We start from the raw sequence: 9,482 nt of genomic DNA, 5'->3' as shown, positions 1-9,482 counted from the left end.
TGTTTCCATTATTTCTCTAGCTACCTCTCTTGAATTTATAGGTTCTTTTGGTTTGTTTCTTTGTTAGCCTAAGAATAAAACTTACTGTATGAGCAGTTAATATGCTTTCTCCCATAAACAGAAAGCTTGTTTGCAATCAGCTATGCTGGGAATGTTGGGGTTTGTTTTCAGCATAAACAAGTGCATATGCTCTTGGAGATGGAGGCTCTGCTACTTTTGCTTCCTTTGGCTTAAAACATGTGGTTTATTATTATTACTATTTAAACCTCATTCCTGTGTTTTTTAGATCTGTGGTGTTGATGCTTTATTTTACACTTAAATCCTAGGTCAGAACAATTTGCTGTAGCCTGTAATACGAATAATCCATAACATGAAAATCTATAACTAGATAAAGATCTTAGATGGAAGATGCCAGTGTTTGCATAGCATTCTCTTGAATGCTGTCTATTCAAAGAAGGAGAAAATTCCAGTTTTCTTGGAAGGATGCCTAGTCAGTATCAAAATACTGGAAACAGATAATAAAGTATTGAGGCAAATACCAGTCTTGGGCCAAGGTTTATCCCTGTAGTTACGCACATGAATGTGCTGTAATATTTCAAATGCCGTACGTCCTTGCGCTGTTAACGTATGCGCCCTGTCAAACTCTTAAAAGTTCATTATGTGCTCCATTGTACTCTGGATTATATCAGCTTGATTCAAGTCTTCTTGTGAATAGACTTGATGCCTTATTGAGATTAAATAAGGGTGTATTTCTGCTGCATGTGTTCTTTAAGAACTTTAAACAGAGTTGCATGGTATGTGAATATAATAATGACTTGCTTATAGCAGGCAATTGAATTTGATCAAATCAAGCTTGTGTATGGGGCTCTGAAGCCTGTCTGAAGTCTCTCTAAGAAGCAATGGAGTGAGTAGCAGTTTTCTCAGTAAGGATGGGAAGGGAGGGAGAGTAAGTTTCTGTGTGAAAGGTAGAACTCATTGTTTATGTTTTAATCTCCATCATGCTCTGTTCCTTCTCCATTGTTAGAAATAACACAGTCCTCTTACGTAGTACTGTTGGCAGTGCATGTTACTCCATGAACAGGAAACTCTTCAATATGCCACTTCTGTGATTTTGTCCAGAGTAATTTGCATCGCTACCGTTGATGTCTTTCTCAAGATCTATTTTCCTGTGGCAAAAGTGAACTAGTTGTTATGTGTTTACAGAGTTCTCCCAGAGATGCAGGAAGTGAACAAGTACAAAGGCTGCTGCAGAAGATCCACTTTCTGATTGCCTAACACAATCAGATCCAGAGAGTGGCTGATGATTTTGATAATGTTTTACATTATGGCTTTCAGAAATGCACCTCCCCTATGAAGACAGGCTGAGAGAGCTGGACTTGTTCAGCCTGGAGAAAATGCTGCAGGGTGACCTCATTGCAGCCTTTCAGTACCTGAAGGGAACCTATAAACAGGAGGGGAGTAAACTCTTTGAAAGGGTGCATAACAGCAGGATGAGGGGAAATGGTTTTAAGTTCAAGGAGGAAAGATTTAGGTTGGATGTCGGGGAAGTTCTTTATTATGAGAGTGGTTAGGCCCTGGAACAGGCTGCCCAAGGAGGTTGTGGATGCCCCGTCCCTGGAGGTGTTCAAGGCCAGGTTGGATGGGGCCCTGGGCAACCTGATCTAGTAAAGGTGTATGTTTGGTGGCCCTGCCTGGCAGAGGGGTTGGAGCTTCATGATCCTTGAGGTCCCTTCCAACCCAGGTCATTCTGTGATTTGATGCAGTTAGTTTGTACCACATGTTCTGTTTCAGTACCATTCAGAAGTATTGGGATGTAGGAAGCTTTTAGAAAGATGAAATTCTATGAAGGCTGGGGAAAAATACCTGAGGAGTATCACATTCCCAGAAATTCACAGGAAAATTCTTGCAGGGATCTTAGTATTTTAATTGGTTCCTTGGAAAAAGAGCCCTTTCTTTTCCTAGCAGCATTCTAGTCAGTTATTGGCTGCATCCTTCCCTTTGTGGCTTGCTTCATTTTTAATAGTCTGATTTGGGTTACCCGTGGCCACTGCTCTCAAAAAAGTTATGGTTGGATATTCCTCTCTTTTTTGCTGTCCAGTAAAAAATACATCCGGGGCATTAGAAAAGCTTAACAGTATTGTTGTTCACTAAGCTATTCAGTTAGTTGACTTGTCTTGTTTTAAACAAGGTTCTATTTTACCCAAGGTTATCAGACCATGCTTGACAGGTTATAAATGGGATGCTTCGTAAAGTGTGGCTAGTCAGAGATGGGAACGTCTGAGGAAGCTAATCCTGTCTGATAGAGAGAACTGTGGTAGTCATCACCTAGCAATGCAAAAAATATGCTCTCTGTGGAAGGTAAATGCTTAACAGAAACCTCATCTCCCATTTCCATTAATGCCACTGCTTTAAAAGGTATTTTCTTCTTTCACTGTTACCTTTCAAGTTAAACGCATGATTCTGTACTTGGACACTCCCAGCTGATTTTAATTGGCTGTGCCAAAGTTCAGATATTCAGTATGTCATCTAACTCTTATATTTTGGATTCTTTAATTTCCATCTGTGATTTCAACGCTGTTTTCAGGCTTTTCTTTTGTCCTTGTTTTGTAGAAGGCTTTGGTGGAGGGAAGGGTTTGTTTTCAGTTTGTTCTTAATAAGAGATTTACTGTTTCTTAATGAAATTGTTTAATGAATTAAGATATGACTAAAGGCTCCCTTGCAAGCTCCTACTTGTTCGCTGAAGTCAAAGGCATATTTATATTAAGGGCTCATGATCAGTCTCTTGATTGATGCTTCTTTTAAGTTTTGTACAAATTGTCTTTCAAGTAGCAATTTAAATATTTCTATGCACTCTTAGTACATCGCCACATGCAGCAAAACCGCAAGACCCTGAGGTACTCAAATATCTGTGAATAAAACAAGCCACAAGGTCATGTATAAACAGCTACAAATACGGGAAAAATAAATTGCAAGGTGGTAGAAGTCTGTGTATTGTATAAATATCTAAGATACCAAGTAGATAAGGCTGTAGCAACAGTGAGAGGAAAGCAAAGCTGGTTCTTTCAATCCATAAATGAGAGTTACGGCATGTTTTCCCCCTTTGCTCTTGGACAAAACCCAGCAATAGAGGCAGTTGTTTAACAGCTGCCTTTGCAGTGTATGTGGCTGCTCATTCCTTGAATGGCTGGCAGAGGTGTGTTAATCCAGAAAACAAGGTTTACAGTATGTGCTTTTTTGTTTTCTTGGAATAAAGCTTCTTACTGCAGGTATGTGAAGTTTATATAAACTCCATCAGCCTTGCTATGAGAATCATAACTTAAGTCATAACTTAAATATGTGTAGAGGTGGGTTTATTGTTTCTACATCTTCTACTCATGTTCCATTGTGCTGTGTTTGGCTCCCGATTACAAACTACCAAAGGATCATTGCTCCTTGGTAACTGTCCTTAGTGAAGCAACAGGTGGACTGGGTGATTTGGTAATACGTCCATGCCAGAATGAACCATAGAGATGTTCAGGAGAAGGAGTTACTGTAGGGAGAGATTAGAAACATATACAGACAAAGTAGAAAAGAAAAAATGAGTTGCTTTTGAAGGGATAGCAGCCAAGGGAATGCTTGGAATGTATGTGCATATTGAAATGAGAAGTCCCAAGAAATGGTAATGTTAAAAGAAGGCTCTGTGAGCGATAGCAGGAAGCAAGACAGTTGCTAAGTTACGAGGCAATATGGGATAGCAGCTCTGTAGACAAGGACGGTTTAATGTGCCCATGCTGAAGTTCCCTTGTTTGACTACATGAAAGCATGGTGCCAATGTAAAACCATCACATGCATAGCTCTGCAGTTGTGTTGCTGGGGAAGGTATGTGTGCTCCTGCAGAAAAGAACTGCTTTGCTTTCTGCCCCTTGCAAGGCACCAGGTCCCAACTCTACCCCATGGTTGGATGCGTGTCCCGGATACCAGCTCTGTCTGGGATAACTGTACTGGGAAATCCAGTTTTTAAAAGCAGAGTAGTTCCTGCCTGTTTTTCACTGCAATTCCTAGCAGGGCTGCAAGCACTTAAAATTCTCTCCTTTCAGACGATATTCAAGCCTGCCTGAGGATAGGAAACAACAGGCCTTGGCTTAATCTTTCCTGCAACGAGGATGAAATAGGACTGCTGAATGATAAACAGAGACTAATCTTTTGCTGGGATCCTGAGAGTCAGAGGGCTTTTCTCCCTAGATTGATTTTGGTCTTTCCAAATATAAAGAGCACTAAATTCAGTAATTAGTCCCTAGCTAGCCAGCATAATATGATTGCTTCTATCTAAACACTGTCCCAGGGGACCTGTTTGTGGGTTGCTTTTGATACCGTAGAGCTCCTATCAATGAAACTGCTCATCAAATATGTAACTAATGTTTGTGACCAAGACTGATAGCCATATAGCTACATGTTGGTTTTTTTTTTTCTATCTTCCTTGAGATAAACACACAAAAGACCACTTCACAGCCATTCATCTGCAGCTTATCTCTCACTAGTTGCCCCTGGCCTTGTCCATCTGTGTCCCTCAGACAAAGGATTTCTCATCCCTTGCCCAGCACTTGCTTGGACTTGTCCATCCTCAGCAAACTTTGAGGCAATGGTGTAAAAAGTATGGCCTCTTACAGTTGTTAATGAATGTCTGCATCTAGGTAATTTGCACTTCAGTTATATGCCCTTCCTAATAGGTCCTCAGCAGATGAACAGTCCCAGGAAAATTCTTTACCCTGGCTGCTTTTTATCTCACTACACTGTGACTGATCTTCTGATCTGTTCCCAGAAGTCCTGAGGTGAAGAAGTGTGTGACTGTGTGGTGAGGGCAAGGGGGGACATGTTTGCTGTGTCCATTGCTAATGTCATTCAGTTCTTTGATCGTCTCCACTGTTTTCCCTGTGTGATCCACACTTTCCCTACTCTGCTTCTAGGCTTGTTCCCACCACAGTGGTACCACTGTGCTCCCCATTGCCCCAGGTGCCCTCCTGGTATCTCAAGCTGCTCCTCACTGCCCTGGTGCTGCAAGTACCTCACTGTGGGCCTCAACTTGATTGAAAGAAATAGGCAGTTGCTGCCATCTTGAGGAGGAATGGACAATATGGGAGCCTTTCCTGATGCCTTGGTGGCACAAGTAACTTCTGCTCCTTTCCCATCCACCCACTCCAGCTCTGGGGCCTGGCAGCACTGCCTTGCCAGCCGGTGGCTTATCACAGATCCTTCAACAGTGCCACTCAAAACCCTGTTTTGGCTGTGGTGAAATGGCAGTGCCTGCTGCTCCTGAGGGCCACGTCCTTCTCTGCCCAGCCCACAGGGCAGCTGCAGCAGCTGAGATGTTCTGGTTTGGTGAGGAAAGGGAGCTGAATGGTTTGGGAGATATGTGCCTTCACCTCACCCATCCTCAGTTATCTGTGGCTTTGTGGGGCTTTTCTGGGGTGAGAGAGAACTCGCAGCTTGGTCAGGAGGCAAAGGGAGCATGTACTGAGGAAACTCTAATAAACAACCAAAACAAAACATAAGGTCAAGCAAATATGACAGAGGGAACTCTCCAAGCAGATGATGCCTATTGCTCAATGCAGTTTATAGTCCAAGCAACACATAAATTCAGCTTGATAGGGCTCTCTTGGAGCTGGGAATAGACACACAGAGAGCAGAGCACAGAACAGGCAGCGTGTTTGGGGCAACAAGTGTGTGGTGAGCTGGAAACGCTCAGCTGTATGGCAGGTCTCAGCAGCAGCAGCAGAAGCTTTCCAAGATTTCTTGGTTAAAAAAATAAATCAGATGATCAGTGTGAGCTAGCAGGTCAGGTACAGTGCCTCACACAAGCTGTATTGTAGCTGAAAACGACTGTGGGAGTATTTCTTAATTTACCCCGTTGAGTTTGTTTGCTTTTTTAAAGAAAAGTAGTTGAATTTTGAGTTTCCTGTGGAAATGAAACTTACACAATCAGTGTTTGTCCCACACCTAATAAACTTTGTAACTCTGTCTGGCAAATCAGGTTTTGACCAGAGTTGAAGGAGAGATTATGTTAAATATAATTTATTTTTTTTTTTCTTACAACATTACAACAGACTTGGCAGCAGGGCAAGGGAAAGGGAGTTGAGTTCCTGCCTGGACTGAAGAAAAGGCAAGCGGATCCCAGCACCCACGTGCTGACAACCAGCAAATGTTTTTGTAGCTCCAGACTGACCCAGTCTGACGTCTGGTGGTGGTGACAGCGCCACAGGAGGCACAAGGGGAGCTGGAATTCCTGTGTAGTAGGGAAGGGAGATGTGGGACAAAGGACATGAATCCATAGGAAACCAGGCTTGGTTAGTTCCGCTGCTCAGGAACAACATGTTTGTCTAATGACTCTTTTCAGCCCCAGCACGTGCATCAGAAACAGATCAGATTTCTATTTGCGTGCCTCTTTACCTTTTTATGCCTCTGGCATAAAAATCTTCCATTTCTTTCTTCCTGAATGCATGGCTCTCTCCTGGAGAGTAACTTGGAGAAGTCCCATCTTATTTCCTAGTGAATTTATTACTTTGTTTATTTAAAGTCAGATGAACTGGGCTGAGTAACAATAATGAATGTCTGCTGCCTTTTTTAATCCTCTTGGCTTTTCAGAGACAACAGAACCGAGGGAAAGCAAATGAGCTGGATGTGATTCCATGTTGTGTATGCACACACTGAGGGCAGAACCTGAAGACAGCGTTGTGCAATGTAAACAAGGCATACATCTGTCCTGCAGAGCCCTCACAACCGGTGATCTGAGAGGGAAGGAATCTGATGGATTTCTGAAGCATGGGATGAGCCTGCAGCACTGACAGGAAGAACAGGATCTCTTTGTTTTCTCGTAAGCTGAACACATTTTATATACACTTCTTGAAATAATAAACATGGTGGGGTGGGGGGAAGGCTCAAGAAAACTTACGGAGTTACTTTTCAAAGGAATGCTTTCTGAGGGAGGTTTTAATCCTCAGGGAGAGAGAACAGGAGTGGTGTTCTGCTCTCGGTCTTCTGTTGTCTAAGGTCCATATTATGCTCATTACAATGATATCTGAACTTCTCACTAAAAGTACCAGTGCCCAGGTTCCACCAGGATCTGTGTCACAGAACTGTATGTGCTAGTAATTAAAACCAAATTTTTCAGACGCTGCTTCAAGTTCAGACAAGAAGCTTTTTAGGCAGTTGCATAATGAAGAAAGAAAACAACAACAACAAAGGAAGCCAGAACCAAACTTGAGGGACAGGCCTAGCACACAGCACAGACACTGATACAGCACAAGGCCCAGCGTACCACTGCTGTCCCATCCATGCTGAGGAAAAGCGGTGCCAGCCAGCCTTTCAGAAGCTGCTTTATTAATTCCTGCCCGCTGCTTTATTAATTCCTGCCACTAGACCACCCCACATCCAGCCATTAGCACTGTGGAAGTATTTGACACTTCATGCAATGAAAGGCACCGAAGGCCCAACCAGCAGCCCTGCGCTTGGCAGGGGTAGGGAACAGTTCTGCACCATCTCAATAAATGCTATTAATGATCAGTTTTCCAACTTTTGGCCAAATCTCATCTCAGTGTTATTTGCCTTGAGTTGTGAAAGTTGACAAAATACTGAAGAAAGCCTCCCATCTTTTCTGTCCCAGGGGTGCTGTGGCTCAATGACATCCAATCTCCTCTTTTGCAGCTGACCTAATTCCTTCCATTCTTCAGAACAAACTTTTTCCAGGCTCTTTTGTTCACAGAATGAGTTAGTGATCCAAGGTGTCTTGGAGAAAAGAAAAAATAAAATAAGAGTAATGAAAAATAGCCTTTTGTTCCTGGTATGTAGTTGTTTTAATGTAGCGGCGTGTGTCTGGTGGAGGAACAGAGAAACCTAATTTTAGGGCTTTCTGATGTAGTTCACCTTGCTTTTATGTGTTTTGAGGCTATAGTAAAGCCTGTGTTGCACGTGTACAGTGACTAATGAATTATCTCCAGCCAACAGCTCAACTGATAGGGCCAAACCAAACACGCTGGCATGCTTACAGCCTAGCAGTTCAGACCTACTTTCAAAACAAACACTTCAAATGTGTCATCAGAGGGCTAAAATACATGTGACGAGGCCCAAGGCTGAGCCACAAAGGTCCTGCGGGAAGCAGCACTTCCCCCATGGCAGAGGGGGTGGATGGGGTTTGCCTCCTGCTGTTTCTGCAGTAACTTGCTGTAGTCTGTCAATGTTTGCTCAGTCGCACCTTGTGAAACTGGTTTACACTGCTTCCTCCCTCATCATTTGTAAGCAATGTTTTTTTTTTCTTTCCTTTCTTATATTCTCAGGTATGTGCTAGGATTGCTTTTTGGAAGCATCAGGTTGGACAAAGTTTTGTCTGGAGCTCACGATGCTGGAAATGACTTGCTTTGGTTCACTTTCAACTGCTAGAGCTTATGACAGTGTAGCATTGTGCCCCGGGGTCCTTGCAGGCCTTCCCTACACAGCTCAAGTGACTGCACTTCTTAACCCCGGAATACAAACTCCAGGAGACAAAGCCTCTCAATAGCTGTGACAGCAGCCCTAATTTAGGATAAAGCACTCTGGGATGAAGCAAATGAGCACACCAGTGAGAGAAAGAGGTCTGGAAGGAGAAGTGTGGATGAGTAACCTAGGTTATTGTGCTAATGAGATTTTGTTTTGCTTTGAGATCTGCTCCTGTAGGGAGAGACTGAGTCACTTTGTCTTGGCCTCAAGTCACGGGGAGGAGGAGGCTTGGATTTATTTTTAATGCCTAAAATAGCTGTACAGCTCACAGCCAGCCGTGGTTCCCTGCCTCCCCTCCCTCCCCCCCTCCCCCCCTCGGCAGCTAGATGCAGAAGTTATGGGAACTTTTCACTTCATTTTTCCCCTTGACACCTTCCAAGTTTCTTCAGACCTCCCTCAAGCCCAAGTAGCACCCAGCAATTCCCTCAGGTTTTTTTGGTTTATCCAGAGCTGTTTGGAAGCAGGACCAGCCTGAGGAAGCAGCTGATAGAACCAAAAACAGCATTTCCTATCTGTAAAAATGTGAATAGTGTATATCCCGTCATTCTGATATTACATACAGTGGGAACAGGCTGCTCTAAATTCTGTTTATGCTGATTTATCAGCCTCCCTAATGGGCAATTTGTGATCTTTTTAACTGCACTGATGCAGCGAATATGTAGTTGTGTAAAAGCAAGATGAGAAAAATCTAGGTATCAGAAATGTTGCTGGCCAGCTTTAGAAAACCTTTTGCGTATTTAACTTTTGTTTCAGGTGTCCTGCCATTCTCTGTGTGTGAGAGGAGCCCTCCTCTGTAATGGGCTGATTAGTCATTTGATAAGTAGGAGTGTTTACACATAAAGCAACCTATCTCACTGCATGCATGACCAGAATGAGCAAGTACAGTGTTATAATTCTGTAACTCCAGCCTGCTCTTCTGCACCCCTTTCCTTGCATGGGTTTACTTCATCCTTTGCTGCCTGTCAAGCCCATCATTC

At 43.2% G+C, this 9,482-nt stretch overlaps 1 long non-coding RNA gene across 1 annotated transcript; it reads left to right on the top strand.

Annotated features, from left to right (window-relative positions):
• Positions 1-6,201: 6,201 nt before the first annotated feature.
• LOC107309672 (uncharacterized) lies at positions 6,202-7,799 on the top strand. Its single transcript, XR_001553278.3, has 3 exons — positions 6,202-6,320; positions 6,619-6,847; positions 7,145-7,799. It is a non-coding gene; the product is annotated as an uncharacterized LOC107309672 (long non-coding RNA).
• Positions 7,800-9,482: the final 1,683 nt, after the last annotated feature.

Source organism: Coturnix japonica, chromosome 2, assembly GCF_054131305.1.
Source record: "Coturnix japonica strain WE chromosome 2, WE-NBRP24, whole genome shotgun sequence".
Lineage (NCBI taxonomy): Eukaryota > Metazoa > Chordata > Aves > Galliformes > Phasianidae > Coturnix > Coturnix japonica.
This window is presented reverse-complemented; position numbering and strand designations above follow the sequence as displayed.